General features: G+C 43.4%; 1 protein-coding gene across 1 annotated transcript in view; it reads right to left on the minus strand.

Annotated features, from left to right (window-relative positions):
* Nucleotides 1–13,274, minus strand: part of arhgap35a (Rho GTPase activating protein 35a) — a 119,400-nt gene extending 106,126 nt beyond the window's left edge. Inside the window, exon 1 of the mRNA XM_080731283.1 lies at nucleotides 12,608–13,274. The gene's annotated coding sequence lies outside the window, so the exon portion shown is untranslated. The remainder of the gene's footprint in view (nucleotides 1–12,607) is intronic.
* Nucleotides 13,275–17,204: the final 3,930 nt, after the last annotated feature.

Here is a 17,204-nt window from a genome sequence, read left to right on the forward strand (position 1 = left end):
AAAGTCAGTGGCTCCGAAGCGGTTCTGACTGAGCTATAAAGATCAGTATGGTGCGTGAAAAAAGTGCCTCACTTGAGGGAAATGGGTGGAGAATTGAGACAGATTCCTCCAGTCCTCGTTGGGGTTTGTTACAAAATGGTGGATCCTCAAGAGTGGCTGGAGCACGGCAACAGGAAATGAACTCTGACATAAGAGCTCTGGACCTCAGGGCCCCCCTGCTGCATCCTGGGAAATCATGGCACTGAGAGAAGAAATGACCCAAGTCACCTCCCAGTAACCCAAAGCAAAAAATCATCTGAAGTCACACAATGACTGTATATCCTTGGAGCATTCAGCCTGTCCTTAATCACATTACCCCCAACAACCCAGTTTTGCGAGAAATAATAATAATATATATATCAGGGGTCTTCAGGCCAAGGACCCCTTAGTTGAGAGAGAGATGAAGCAGGGGGCCCCACAACATATCGTATAAAATTGTGTTGCAGATTAAAAATGTACATGGATTATTTTATACAGTTTAGACTTGACAGCACTATCATCTGTGTAGGTTGGATTAATGTGTATTCTCATATATTTAACCACTTGAACTGCCAATGCCTACTAGTCTGCTCTTCTTTTCCCTCTACATCAAACCTCTGTGCCAAGAAATAGCCGATCTACAAGCTCACAACGCCTCGCAGCGGACCCCCTGATGAAGACCTCTGATATATATTATATTAGTAGTCAATCTACAAGCTCACAACATGTCGCAAAGCAATACTCTGTGAGCTTGTATATTGGCTATTTTCACTATTTCATGTACACGTATACAGTATGTGCCTCTACATTCTAGCATTGACTATACTACAGTTCATCCCTGGCTTGGATTCAGCTCTGTTGTTTGCCCAACAACAAGAGCCACAAGGTCAACGACAGTTAAACATAGTGACTTTTTGGACTGAAGTGAAATTATTATGAACATTCTTCCTAAATAATGACCTAGGCTCTATATACACAGAGAGCGACCATTAGAGAAAAAGGAAGGCCATGATTTAGAGCTAGGAAAACACGGTGCCACTTTGCACAACGCGCTCCAGAGATTCTGCCTATTCCTATCCGACCCCATCCATCTCTCCCCCCTCCGCGCCGGCGCCTCAGCTATAGCCACTGCTCCCGGTTTTTATGGCCGCTTTCCCGGCCGCGTGGTGATAGCGTGGACATCATTAGCTAAGTGGTGGCTGGCTGACAGCTGGTGGCGCTGCGATCGATAACAGCAGGGCCCGGCCATCCTCGGGCTGAGCAGTGCTTACTCATCAGCCCTGGGCCGGCACGACCAGGCCCCGGCCCAGGCCAGAGTCTGGGAGCGGGCCAGATAAGGGATGGGGAGGTGTCGGGGGCTCGCTGCCTGCGATAACGAATGGCTATGAACGGCCACCTTATCTTCTCACCTTAAAGAGGATATGATGTCCACTGTCACACAGCCGCCTAACGGCCAGAACTGCCGTGACAGATGTGTCATAAAAGGTGACAAGGGGTCAACCACTGGTAGTGGTGGAGGGGAGGAGGATTTGTGTGTGTGTGTGTGTACGTGTGTGTACGTGCGTGTGTTGTCTATTATTCAGGCTATTTAGGTTCTCTTATGTTGGAACACTTTTTCAGATGTCTTTACAAAATTGCATTGTGCAAACCATGAATACTAAAACGTTAACTTGCAGACAATGATTTGCAAATGTTAAATTGCCTGAAGCGAGCGCCAAGTTAATAAATGTGAAATGTCATAGCATTGCAACACAGTCTGTGCTCATTTATTGGTCGAGTGCCAACAGCAGTTCTGCGCTGGTTTGCCAGATCATGCCAGAGTAGCAGATCTACAAGCTCACACGTTGTGAGCTTGTAGATCGGCTATTCTTGGCTAATATTCAAAACAGAATAGGGATACTAGGGTTAAAGTGGTTAGTGTAGAAAAAAAAAAGGTTCCTGTCAAAAGATTTGCAGTACCCCCTGTAGTAACTCTGAGGACCCCCTAGGGGTCCCGGGTCCCCAGTTGAAGACCCCTGTCATAGTGGCATTTGAGATGGACACTCAATGCACCATCTCTATCCTAACCCTGACAGTGCTGCATGTGATTGACACGCAGCATTTGGAAGGTACTTCTAGTGCTAATGGTCTAAAAAGGTGTTCCTAATGAAAAGAAACAACCCACCACAAGAACAAGAGCTGTCTGTTATTGCATGACCGACTGAAGGATGTGATATTTGATTGCAGCTTAGATGTGGCTACCGTGGGAGCTCAGGCCAAACTTTCACCCACACCACAAATGCCACGTCCACAGAGACGGCTAAGCTCACGACGCTTGGGGGAATCAGTGGGTGCTGATGAGAGATTTCGGCTTTTTTGCCTGCGTGTAACTTGGAGAAAACATTGCGCTGTGCCGTGCAGTTATCGGCTGAGTGCTCCAGCTATCCGTCCTCAAGCTAGAGGTCAATATATGTGTGAGGGAATGAGAAAGAAAGAGAGCGGTGCACTGAGATGGATAGTACTTACTTATGAAGACTAACAACGTTAGAAAGCGCTCCGGTTGAATAAAGTATGTTTGAAGACCTCTGGGTTATCTGCGGCTGCAGGCCCTTTTTTCACTTTCCCTCTCTTCCAACTTTTCTGTTCCTCTCATTCATTCTCTGTCGCTTATCAGTCTGTGATTAAACCTGCCAACTTTAATTAGAATGTGTTGGGAGTAGAACACCTCTCTGGCTCCCCCGCCCACCTCTCTCCGTCTTGCCTAAGGCTACATCCACACTAATACGTTTTTCATTTTAATATGCAAAACTTTTGTGACGTTTGCGCCTTAGCGTCCACAATACTTTTTGATGGACAGCTTTCAAAAAGCTGCTGCTGCCCCTGGTTTGTTCTTTATTCTGTACTGACAGAGACTTTTGAAAAATGATGCTGCAGAAAAGTCACCCATGTTTACTTTCCAACGAACTGAAGAAATCAATTAACATTTTGAACACCAGTGGTTGATTAATTGCGACCGTAGGTCGCAGTTTACTATCAGAACCCGTCACAGCTTGTCCGTATCCGTCTGGACGGGTAACGCCTGACAATGTGGTTCCCCTGACACATCACTGTGACATCACAGGTGACATCACAGTGATGTCAGATACTCAGAGCAGGTGAGGGATAACATGGATTGTATGTTGTAATGTCATGGGAACCACTCTAACAGAATCCCTTGTATGGCCATATATGGAGATCCCTGATGTCATCAATATTAAGCCCATATCTAACAGGACTTCATTTGGGAATGCCCATATATGGAGGAAGACAGCCTTACTAGTTAATAGATTATACACAGGTGTTGCTGACCTTGTTGTCTATCCTAGCAGCTGTTGTACAAGTGGAATTATGCATTTCATAAAGCTAATAGTTATTAAATAGTGATTATGTTCATCATGCTGGACTGCGAGTCATTACATGGTACTTAAGGTGTGCGATTGAATAAAGCATACGAGGAAAACCAGATCGGCCTTGATCATTCAATCTCATGCAGTGAAAGACTACATCTGTATGTGGAAGGAGCAACAGCGGAAATGAGGGCGCCCGTGGCTAGCTACACTTTCAAAGATAGCATGCCGTGCACGTTGTGGTACTGGTGTGATGAGGGAAGACACCGCAAAGCCACTAATGCATTTGGACTATGGCGACAAGTTGTTTCAGTCAATATCCTGTGAGTCTGCGAGGCCATTGCCATCTTTCTGGGTGCCAAACAAGGAGTACAAAGCCCCAAGTGAAGGATCTTGTCAACTTCTACCAAACAAGGTATGCCACAGTGCTTGGGAGATCAAGAATAACACATCAAGAATAAAACAACACCTAGGTAAATCCACAGACTATGAACACCAACAGGGGAAACATTCTTTGAATGTACAAGCACCGTTTCATGGACATTGCTGTCAAAGTGCTGTCAAATGCAATAAATTTTCCAGCAAGTAGTATGGACAGAGATGATCTCTTAAACAATGCCAAAAGGCTCTTGTGTGTGGAGTCTGTGGACGGAGATCGTTTTCATTTTAGAGTTGGTGTAAAAATGAAAATGTATTAGCGTGGATGTACTCAGGTGGAAGGCAGGTGTTTGAAGGCCAATGTGAAGGAAGCTGTCAGGAGACGTGGCCAGAGGCAGACTGCTGTGATAAATAGATAACGCAAAGAGATTACACAGACTAAACATCACGCTACATGCTGGTGTCAGACCTAATTAGAGGCGAGTCTTCACAGACAAACCCAAAGAGACGTTAATAAACAATGCATGGCGCAGCAGGACCCAATGCTGGTCTAGAACAATGCTTTTCAACCTTTTTTCACATCAAGGTCTATTATTTATTCGGCATTTGAGCCACGGACCACCATTTGATGAGATTTAAGGCCCTTTCCCACTGGGCGTGATAACGATAACGATATGTTGGCGTTATCGTTGTGGTGTGGACGCTACCATCCACTTCAATTGAAAAAGGATATTTTTTATCATTATCGCACCCATTGGGAAAGACCCAAAACTTAGAATATTTTGTTATCGTTAGATAGGACTTTTTCCCCCCACTATTCCATGCTGTATTGGACCAACGTTGATCAACATAACAATTCTTCTACATTCCACATACAATTGTGTAGACTTCTGGTAAATGAATTAACACAGATGTTTAACAATAATTTAACTCTTGAGAGCGTACAATTAAACCAAATGGACCCGTTAGGGTTCGTTTCAAGATGAATAGTGTTAGAGATCTATAAGGGCACATGGTTACCAACTCTCCATCATTTAGCTGGGGACCACCCCCTGTAACCCCCTCAAGGTCCCCGGACCACTGGTTGGATCTAGGATCTAGGAAATAAATAAGCCATGGTCACAAACGTCCTGCCTCCGAGCGCGGAACACGGTGCCCAGAAACTGCCTGGGCCGAGAACACCATCCTGCATGAAATATGTTAATAGAAACCAATATTTTTAATGTACTGTATGAACTGATCAAAGAACCATCAAAGCCATTCCATGCACAGCAGCAAGTTAATTAATGCTATTCATTTCGGTTCAGGTAAACATGCAGAGCCACGATGACGAACCCAGGTTTACCGACATGTGTACTATTAAATCTGTAACGTTGCATGTTGCCTTAGCAGGTTACTCATAAGGTCAGAGACCTCTCCATGGACCCTGCCACGTTATGGTCTTCATTCTCTTTCTCTCCTCTTCAACTTTACTCCTCCTCTCGGTCCCCCTACACCAGTGGTTCTCAACCTGTGGGTCCCCAAATTATTCTGGGGGGTCCCCAGATGTTTAGCTAAATGTTAGTCAACATTGTTTTCTCACTCAACAGTAAACAAAGCAACATAAAGTTTAAGTGTATGGAGGGTATCTGCTCTGCACATTTCTAAAGTGTCAATTTGAGGACTTTTTAATAACTCTAACATGACAAATTAAACATTGGCCAAATTGTCAAATAGCCTATTGGAGGCAGAAATTGTGAAAATAGCCGATCTGCGAGGCGTTGTGAGCATGTAGATCGTCTATTTTCACAATAGTAATGTAATGCCTCAACTCTTAGTGCTCGTCAGGGTGGGGGGGATCCCCAGTTCAAATATGATTATTTTGGGGGTCGCGGTCTGAAAAGGTTGAGAACCACTGCCATGATTTTAAGCTTATATCAACCCCAAGCGGGATTCGATCCAACAACCTTCTGCATGAAAGGCATATGCCCTGACCACTACACTAGACAGCCACCTTAGTCACTTATTGTATTCCCCCTTCTCTTCTCCACCCCTTCCTCCTGGCCTGTCCTGTCCCCCCATCAACACATACACACAGCAGGGTTCCGTAGGTGGACTTCCTACAGGAAGCCCAGGGGCGCCACGCAGGGGAATCTCCAGAGAGACAGACAGAGAAAGAGAGTCAAACAACAACAGAGCCAAGACTATACACTTTAGTCTGTCTCAAATGGAGGAAAAGAAGAGTGGAGAGTGAGACATCAGATTGAACAGTGTTTGGTCGAGTTGACTGACACAATGTGAAGCTTAGCTAATATTTACTGTATATGTGGGAGTCGGCTCTCTCACATACACACACACGCGCACACACAGTGTGTGTACAAATGTCAAGGGGGTCCACCCTAGCGTCCATATTCTGAACTTTAGCCAAAAATAGCAGATCTACAAGCTCACAGCGCCTCGCAGCGCGAGGTGTTGTGAGCTAGTAGATCGGCTATTTTCGGCAAAGAGGTTTGATGTAGAGGGGGAAAAGAATAGACTAAGTACAGAGTGAAAGGTCAAGTTTATTAAGTATTGACGGTTCAAGTGGTTAAATATCTGAAAACACAAATTTACATGAATCGAAAATACACTGATGATCGATCGTGCCGTCAAACTATATGGAATCTATGAAAAGGTTGTGCTTCATCTCTCTCAACTAAGGCGTCCTTGGCCTGAAAACATTGAAGACCCCTGCTTTAATACCTGCGCGGGACGATTTCAGAGCAGTCTCTGGAAAGGGGACAGATTTCTTTCGGCGAGTCCTCAATCCCATTGTCATCTCCTCTCCAGCCTCTCAGAATATAAAGTGCCCTCAGCGCAGATCACTGAGTCACTCACTCAAAACACCAGTCACAAGACCAAAATACTCCTCCTGACCTCCACCAGCAAACCAAAACAACTCACACACACTCATGCCATTCCACCACCACATAGTACATACATAGTAGCACACAACACATTCAGTGCGAAACATGTCGACTTTTGGGTTAAGAATAGAGGTACGTTTGTACGCTGTAGGATTACATTATGGGTCAGTTTTGACAGTTTTCAGAGTTGAATCAACCACATAAGCCATATTTTGTACTTCAAATCATTGTACCCACAGCGCGTTAAAAGTTAAAATAGGCAATCTACAAGCTCACAACGCATCATGATGCGGCACGTTGTCAGCTTGTAGATCGTCTGTTTTTAAACGTTTTCACCACAAATGACAACATGCCCAAAATAGGGGTTATTGTGGTTAACAACAAAACGCTCCATATTCTACAGTGTCTGTGCGGAAACCCCACACTATTGGTACTCCAGGCGGTGTCCTCATTTCATTGGCTGCGTGTCAGTCATAACCTCTTATCTATGGACATGCTGAGTCATGGAATTCTGCCGCGGCGGCCAATACCGAGGCGGCAGGGTTACGATGGGCGTCATTGATTGGTCGATTCCCCGAGCACAAGAGCTGAAAGGGCACATACCAGCAACACAGCCTGAAGCACAAACTGGCAGCAGCTCCCTGAATGGAGATTTTACCCTCTCTCTCTCTCTCTCTCTCTCTCTCTCTCTCTCCTCCCCTTACTTCCTTTCTTCAAGCTCTCTCTATCCCGTTTGACTGTCTCCATTGTTGTGTGTGTGCATGTGTCATTCTCTCATTCCCATTTTTTTTTGTCTCCATCTTTTCCCCTCTCGCCTCAATTTGTCTTGCTCGTGTTTCCTCTTCCTGGTTACTTAATGGTACAAGGTACAAGGGTCTTCAACAGGGGGGTCCGGGAAGCCTAAGGGGTCCTCAGAGTTACTACAGGGGGTCCTCCAAATCTTTGTGTGATAGAAACTTTTTTCTCCATTTTTATATTAACCACTTGAACCCTATAGTGTCCTTATTCTGAGAACTTGAGCCAAAAATAGCAGATCTACAAGCTCACAACGCCTCGCACTGCGAGGCGTTGTGAGCTGCCTTGTAGATCAGCTATTTTCGGCGAAGAGTTTTGGTGTAGAGGGGGAAAAGAGCAGACTATGTACAGAGTGAAAGGTCAAGTTTATTAAGTATTGACGGTTCAAGTGGTTAGATATCTGAAAACACAAATTGACATGAATCCAAAATACACTGATGATCGTGCTGTCAAACTATGAAACTATATGGAATCTATGAAAACGTTGTGGGGGTCCCTGCTTCATCTCTCTCCCAACTATGGGGTCCTTGGCCTGAAAACGTTGAAGACCCCTGCCGTAGTAGTAGCTCATTGCCCTCGGCCCCTCTCTGGTTCCAAATCTGTTGTGTAATTGTAATGTGTGGACACGGCAAAGCAGAGCCTGCTAATGTCCAGAGGTCACCCATTCCACAGTGGCCTACATCCTGGCACTCCATCTCCATGGCCACCATTCATCCCAAACACCGCCGCCGCCTTTCTCTGTCACAAAGAAACATGGCGGCCCGACTAGAACTGCCCTCACAAACCATTATTTATATCGAACCTTTCACCAGCGTGATCCATTAGTAAAGCATTTGCAATCGGAAGAGTAATGCCATTTGACGGATATGAGGGAGGGGTCGGCGCATGGGGTCAACGGCATCCATTCATCCATTAAAAGGAGACCTCTGTTATTGATTGAGCCGTAGGAATCTTTTCAATGCTCTTGGGTGCACCATTTGTTACAAAGAGCTTTGGAGAAATGTTTGTGTGTGTGTGTGTGTGTGTGTGTGTGTGTGTGTGTGTGTGTGTGTGTGTGTGTGTGTGTGTGTGTGTGTGTGTGTGTGTGTGTGTGTCTGTGTGTGTGTGTGTGTGTGTGTGTGTGTGGTGTCTGTGTGTATCCCATGAATCGTGACCACACCCATTAACCACTTAAGCCCAATTTTATACTTTGTCGTATGACACGCGTACAAAAGTGGCAAAATCAGCCGATCTACAAGCTCACATGTCACTCCGCAATGCGCTGTAAGCGAAACAATTTGGGACATTTTTGCCTATAATGACATGCCCAAAATAGGCATGCTAGGTTGAAAGTGGTTACGCTTCATTTATATGCTGCTATAGCCTAAATCTACAGATCTTGACGGTCTATGCTCGATTCCCTCCATTTCCCTCTACAAGAAATCTCATGGAGGGAAAATAGCTGTTCACTGGTCATCGAAAATAGCATGTGTCGCAACACGAAATTTATTGATTCATTGATATTTTATTAGTCAAAACATGCAAACAGCACGGAGGTTAAACAAACAAAACATTTAGGCTAAAAGGAGAACACAAAAAGATCCTAGGGACTTGTCTCCATTGTGGTCCCATAAAGATGTTGTGAGTTTAAGTGGTGTTGTTGTTGTGAGCTGGTAGATCTGCCATTTTGCCCGAATGTTGGCCACTGAATAGGGGCGCTAGGGTTCAAGTGTTTAAAACGGGGAGTCGACACTGGCTCCCAGTCAGAATAAGGATCAACCAAAAGGCTTCTGTTTTATACTGAGCCAGCCCTCCTCTCTAAATCTGCAAAGAGGGACGGAGCTGAGACCGTGGGGAAGAGAAGAGAACCCCAGTTCAACTGAGGCAGCCACACTTTCTAATGGAAATTCAGATACAATCATCCCAGAATGCACTTCTCTCTGACTAATAATCGGCTGCTAGAACAAGGCGACCATTGAGAGTAGAGTGACTGTAATCTGGTTCACCAAACTCCAAAGCTGCCCGCTATAATTAGCTCCTTTCTCCATCAAACAAGGCTTCCACTGACTCACAAAAACGTAACTTCCCCTTTTGCAGTAATACATGGGAGACAGGTTGGACCGAAGCCCTGTTTTTCTTTTTTTTTATATGCCTGAAAATCCCTCATCCTTGACATACAGTCTCCTTGCCCGGGTTGGCTGACTGATAGGCGTACTCGCTCTGTAACCTGCATGAGAGCAGGTGAAAGCAGATGATTATTATTCGGCAGCCAAGGCGGCTGGTGGAAGTGAAAGCCTGAGGTTGACGCAGGAGTAACATGACATGATGGGCAAGGTTTCAAAAGTGAAAGGTGTCACTGGCCAGGAATGTGTCTTTCCTTGTTAAAAAGCTCCCTGGTCACAGCTGGACCTAATTATGTTTGTTTGACACCAGTACTTTCCAATTACTGTACCTTTCTCATTTGATTACTTATTCAATATTGAGAAGAACCCAAGTCAGAAATTGGCATTAAAACTCATTATGAGAAGACATGCTTTCTGCTTCTAGTTGCCTCTCCTGTTGAGTGCTCTCTGCCACGCCACAATTTATCCGTCCTCAAATGTGACAGATTCCCACTTTCGTTCGGAGGATCTGAATCAGTCCTCATCAAAGGAATTATCCACATCTCTATCCTAATAGATGAGGCCTGCCCGCCTCTAATCTCATAAACATGTTGGAGTTCAGGGACTCGCTTCACAATAGCCAGCCCAGAGGCAGCGGGAGTGGGTACAATGATAGCCTGCTGCCTGGGCAAATGGCACCGCTATTAGAGGGGAGAGGAGGAGGCTCCCTGGAGAGGTGTGCCCACACTGCAAGGGACCCAATCAGACAGAGCACTTAAGCGCTGACAGCTGCTAATGCATTTACCTGTCTGTCTCACCAGAGATGGGTGCGTGCGTGCGCAAGTGGATGTGCTGTGCTCAGTTCCTACCACGCCTCCTTTCAGGCTTGACTGAAACATGACATTGCGATATTCTTCTTTTTTGCCATATGCATTGCAATATGAAAGAGCAGCAGTCAACATAATTTCACCAGAAACCGTATATACTGTATGTAGCTGTAGCTCTGCATCTAAAATTCAATAGGTCCAATTGGAAAGAATGTACACTCTAGCAACGATTAGGGTGACTTTAGTTAGTGGGTGAAATGGCAGTTAAAAAGCCTGTTCTGGCTGACTCAACATGATGTCTGTAAACACAGAATGTACCTGCAAGACCAGTTAGTTGCTGTTCCAAGAAGTCATTAAATCATGTTATTTATCAGATGGACTAAAGCATAATGTTCTTCCAGGTTGTTCCAGATTGTTCATGAAATAGTCTAACCATGCTAGTTCTCATTTTCTATCAAGAAGTAAACCAGTTTTAGAACAATGGTTATGTGACTGACTGGCCCAATTTGTATGAGCGAATAGCTATCCTTTTTAATGTCACTTTTGCGCAAGATTACAGCGTTGCTGCTGAACGATAATTATAAAGCGCAGCCCTATACCTTCTGTCCAATTAAGTTGATAGAGATCAAGGAAAGTCACAAGCAGAATACAGCTATTAGGCCTATTCTGCATCACAAGGCACCGGGCAGACACTCCCATCCTCTGATCTGTGCTATAATATTGTCTCTCAGATTAGGTAGCTAGAATCCTTGACACTGCTCTCTGCTCTACTTGCCAGCACTGTAGATTGATGGAAGGAAGGAGGTGAATTTATAAGAAGCAGTACAGACCAAACCCAGTGCTGCATATCTGTGTTAAAGGCCATAATATGGACTATCTCAGACCACTTTACTTTTCCCCACAATCAGTTTCAGAGATAATGCATAATTGCTGAGTAAGCTTAAATTTACATCTACTTGTCGCAAGCACAATGATGATCCATCTTGAACTAAAACAAATATGTGCCATCTTCTTTATGTGCAGCCGATTGCCTCAGTTGTACCAAGAGGAAACAGAGGATATCTCCACATGACTCCTGACATAATGGGAGTGGCTGGCCACGCAGTGACCAGTATGCAGTACGATTAAACACACACCAGTGTCCTAAAAACACATTGGTACTGGTAAAACATTATAGTATTCAATCATTGTGTGACTGGTTCCTTGTTTATGCATCAGCATCGGCAAGGGACAGACTTCTGCATTCAATTTCTTCCAGGTAATTTTCTCATCTGCAACCATAGTTCATATGGTGTCTAACTAGCATCAAATGCAACCATAATTCATGTGACAAGACACTGTTGAGTGAAAATAAAATGGGAGCATTTATAAGAGCATCAGCAGGAGGGTATATGCGCATTAGTAAACACGCCCGTCTAAAAAAAATGAAACTTTAATAAGATTACACTTATTGAAAGTTAATGGAACATTTAACATGCAATAAAAGTATTAAGGTATAAGGGAGTTCACCATTAAACAGCTTACAACGTGCCCTCTTTCAATGGCCTAATATAACAAATAAAGCCTCTGTTTGTGTCCAACAAATGCTTAACAGCTAAACCAATTACATTAGACACTATTAGACAAAGTAACTGAGCCTTATTTCTCTTAGTTGCTTTTGCTTTCAGCTTTTTCGCCTAATTGCTTGGATCAGGAAATGGTCCTCAAAGAAAGTGGGAAATAATAAATAAGGTTGTTAAGAAATCTCTAGGCCTATATGGAGGCAGAAACCAAGAGGTCTAGTCTTATTCGTGACGCTTTTAAATTAAGCAGTCCATTATGTTAAAAGGCAAATGGAGGAAAACTCCCCCAGGCCTGACAAGCCCAGTGCATTCCAGGTTTGCTGTAAAAATTAGATTTTTACTTTTATATATTCAGCTTTCTCCCTCCACTCCTTTAAGCATAGGTCTGTTCTGCTGTTTCAGACAGTTAAACGTTTTTGGTTTACTAGATCAGGCCATTATAATTATCCTAAATAAAGGCTTCCAATCACATGCCCTGAGGGTCCATGGTTGATTGCCAATATCTTGTTATTCACAGCACTAAAACAGTCTAGTCAAACAAAGCCACAATGTTGCGAGGAAAAGAAAAAGTGCAATAAATCAACCTCTCTCCAAACAAAACCCCAATTATGTTGCATTAGAGTTCTCCAGATCGCCCCACACTCACGTGTTATTACAAAAGGAAAATGGTTATTATTCTAACATTACATTACATACCATAGCATTCCTCTCTCTCTCTCTCCCAGGTCCTCTCCTCGATTCACACAGCCGGGGTGGAAGACTGCTTAAAAAGACGAAAAGGAAAAGAAAAAACTTCCCCTAAACACTCACGTACATTTATCCCTTTTCAGTCCATATAGACTATTATGTCAACTGCTTCCCTTGAGTCTTCATTTTGACGAGTGTGAAGTTTTTCAGAACGACTGCATTTTAGTTGTCCCTCTCTCTCTCTCTCTCTCTCTCGCTCTCTCTCCCTCAGAGACAAAAAAAACACAAAACTAAAATCTCTCTCCAGTACAAAAATGCCGTTCAACTCTTCAGTCTTTTCTCCTCCCGAGACGTCACGCACAGAGAGAAAGCTCTGTTTTCCTTGTGTTTTCTCTCTCGGCTCACCACGTTGTTTTGACCAATTATTATTTCCTTTGTTGTGTCCAAAACAAGAGTCCACTCCACACACAGGCTTGTTGTACGCGATCGCACAGATCAGCCCTATATATTTACCCACAGAATGTAGAAACCAGTGGAAATGCACGGCTTCTATTTTAACTCTACTGTTGATATATAACTGTACAGTCAGTCTAAACGTGCGGCGGTGTGTGTGTACTAGTAGAAGTGTGTGTTTTTTCCCCCAATAATGGCGGACCTTCTCCTGAATCCAGCATCGCCTCCTATTCGGAGAGAATAGAGAGAGAAAAGCTCTGCACGCCAGCGTGGTCTCGCCCAGTGGCGCATGGACACAATTACAACACTACACACACACACTGCACACACTACACACACACACACACACACACACACACACACACACACACACACACACACACACACACACACACTTTTATGATTGTTGATCTTGAAACATTTGCCAAAGAGAAATACATACATGCTAATGTGAATTTTGCATTGATCATCACTAACCTCGCATCACCAGGCATCACAGCTCATTATTTTTTCCTCCATTTTTCATAAATAATATAGGCCTATAGCCTATAAACTAGTCATTCCAACTGGTTCATCCATATCTTTAGGGCTAGTGTAAGGAGTAGTGTGCTGCACCAGTTAGCTACAGTGGTTCTCAAAAAAGAAAACTCATTTCAAGGCAAGGACCACACATTTTGACCTGCAATGGCCACATCAGACCCCAATTTTGTGCCAAGGATCCAGATCTACAAGCTCGCAACAGCTAAAGCCTGTTTTAGAATAGCCAAATATAACATATTTTGATGCTATATTAATTATTACTCCTTTCTCAAGGACCCCTGATCCTTGAAAAACTACTTTGAGAAGTACTGCTTTAGTAGGCAGAACCGGTGTGGAGAGATGTCTACAATAGGCTACATTTCTCTTTTCAAATAAGAAATAAACAAATAAAGTAAAAGCGAACTGAAGAATAAATGTGTTAACACTTATGCACCCCATGTGTATGATGCATAAACATAGGCCTATAATGCTTTATAATCTGCTTATAACACTGTATAATTATAGTTATAAGCACTCACAAATACTCAATGATTTATAACAATAATCATAACACATTATAAAGCATTTCAGAATGACTCTTATAATCTTCTCTATTGCGCAAACGTAATATTCTTCTTAAAGCAGCAAATTAACACTCAATGACTTATGACAGTAACATTTTACCAGTGACAAAATGCTTTATAATGTGTAATGATTATACATCATTATGAGAATTTATGAGTTATGAGTGATTAATCACTTGTATATCTAACTACTAGTAAGACGCCTCAGGGTGACAAGTGACCTCGGTCTTGGCCATCTGGCCAGTGATGTAAATCGGACCAGTTACCCATATATGGAGACCCCTGGTACCAGGGGTTGACACTAAGGTCTCAGAGGCACTTGCCCGTCGGTCAAGTACAGGTCATGTTCTACTTGCCCAAAGGTCATGCCCACTTGCCCGAAAAGTAAATCGTCCATTATAAAATGATAGGTAAAGATTTTAATTACCGCTCAATTTAAGACTTATTTCTTTACTTTCTGGGCCTGTGCGATAAAAAAAAAGTCACACCTCAATACCTCCAAATCCAAATACCTACATACTGTAGCTATGATTGAATATGTCTATGGTTTCACACAGTAAAAACAGCATAGGTAAATAGTGCTCTTATTTTACATTCCACATACCAGAAGACAGAGCGCTCTGGCCACGTTCAGGTGTTTAGACAGATATCTCGTGTTGTGTTTATAGATGTTTGTGTCCCCTCTCAAATGAGCACTTGCCCGGTCGGGCAACCTGAAAGCAAACTCCACCTGCCCTGACGTTGTATTTACCTGCCGGGGGCAGGTGGGCAAGCCTTAGTGTCAATGCCTGCTGGTACCATATATGGAGATTCATGTACTGTACATGGAGATATGCTGTGAGAGCCCAAACATGCTTAGTCGTTATGTGAAAGTCCTATGACGTCTATGACATCTGACATCATACACACAATCCCTTTTATGCCCATACATGGAGATTAGAACCAGCCACATAGATATGGGCTGTCTTGGCCATCTGTCTTGGCCATATTATATGGATTCTGTTAGTGTGGTATGTGGCCAATGTGGCCTCCATAGATGGGCATTCCAATATGAAGTCCTGTTAGATATGGGCTTAATAATGATGACATCAGGGCACTCCATATATGGGCATTAAGGGGATTCTGTTGGTGTGGTTCCCCTGACATTACGGTGAAGTCAGAGCATGATGTCAGAGCGGTAAACCCCTTCTGTTAGAGTGGTTCCCCTGACATCATGGTGAAGTCAGAGCATGATCTCAGAGCGGCAAACCCATTCTCTGAGTGGTTCCGCTGACATCACAGTGATGTCAGAGCATGATGTCAGGGCGGCAAACCCATAGATCTTACAAAAGTGTCCGTATACGTCCGTCCGTCCGTCCGTCCAGACGGACGTATGCGGACAAGCTGTGATGGTTCTGATAGCTGCGACCTGCGGTCACAATTAATTTACCGAATGTCTGTCTGTCTGTCCGTCCATCCGTCCGTCTGTCCGCCGTCCGCCATCTGTCATGCTGACATCACTGATATTATACAGTGTCGCCACCATGGTAACAATGCCCAACTGACATCAACAAAGCCCAACTGTCAACACTGACTGGCATCACTACAGTGCCCACATTTGGAGATGACATCACAGACTGGCTTCAGTGGCTTGGACATGGACAATTGGACATGGAACACCATATATGGGCATAAAAGAGTGCCAGCCAGACAGACGGATACAATGGGTATTGCACAACTGGACATCAATGGTGACTATTCTGCCCAACGGGCACCGGTCTGGGTTCACCAACATTACTTCTGAGACTCATTCATACATTCAATCCTTCATTGCACAGAATGCACACCCCTGGGCACAGGACTATACATAAGAAGATAATAATGAAACATCTTTATATTGCATTATAGACACAGGATTATATAAGCAGATAATAATAATGAAGCATGTTTATAATGCATTATAGACATGCAAGTGCAACCAAATCTTTTTTTATCTCACAATTTTGTAACCCAAACTTCTTCTTCTTTCGTGTATCATCATCCTGACAATTATATTCATGTGATTTTCATAATGTTGCTGATGTCTGAGGTGGGTGGGTCCTTGGGTACCTTCAGGACGCTCAGTGACATCATAGAAGGTAGCTGTGTTTCCCCGCCCCCATCCCTGTTTTTAACTACAGGCAGGTGTACGGGTGAATTTCACCCAGCGTTAGAGACTTATATGAGATACTTCAATGGTTTCCTGTGTAAATAAGCCAAGTGCTTTCCTAGGATCTCCTTTTAGTTGATCTTGTACCAGTGAACTGTACTGTCATGAAACTGTACCTTTTTCTATGCAAACTTCTAATAAAGTCTTCAATCAATCAATCAATTGAAGGTAAAAAGAATATCCCATACTAATTGGCAGTTGACTGTGCCTTCAATGGAACCAAAGGAGAGGTTTCACAGCTCCTTTACTTTTTAGGAATATTTTTAAAACGATATCCAATTTTTTCATCAACAATCTTTCTACGATAGGGACGCCAGGTTGAAAGTGGTTCACATGAATCCTATAGTCCCTATTCCGGGTATTATCATAAAATGTGAACATTCAAAATAGCAGATCTACAAGCTCATAACATGTAGAAACATAACACATTCTAAGTTTGTGGATCATCTATTTTGGGGAAAGAGATTTGGTGTATAGGGGAAAAGGAGGGGGCCAGCCAGGTCCATACCTCAGTCACCAAAGTACAGGGATTACATGCATAAGGGGTCCTCAAACACATCATGAACAGACTATGTTTTGAGCATTTCTGCCAAATAAATCATAACAAATGGAAAATATGTAGTTTTTTTCTTTCCGTACATACCAATGGGAATCATTCAACATAATCAGGACAATCAGTGATCCAATTTGTAATAGTCTATAATTTGTATAATAATTTGACTTTATACTTAAACATATTAGACAGCTATTGCATTCCTAATTTGACAGTTTGGTTTAAACCCTGTCTCTTAGACACACTATATATTCTGAGACATAATAGCACCTCCTCTCACATTCTGCAAGATATTTGGTGTAAAAGGAA

Source organism: Nannobrachium achirus (genome assembly GCF_963921795.1).
Source record: "Nannobrachium achirus genome assembly, chromosome: 8".
Lineage (NCBI taxonomy): Eukaryota > Metazoa > Chordata > Actinopteri > Myctophiformes > Myctophidae > Nannobrachium > Nannobrachium achirus.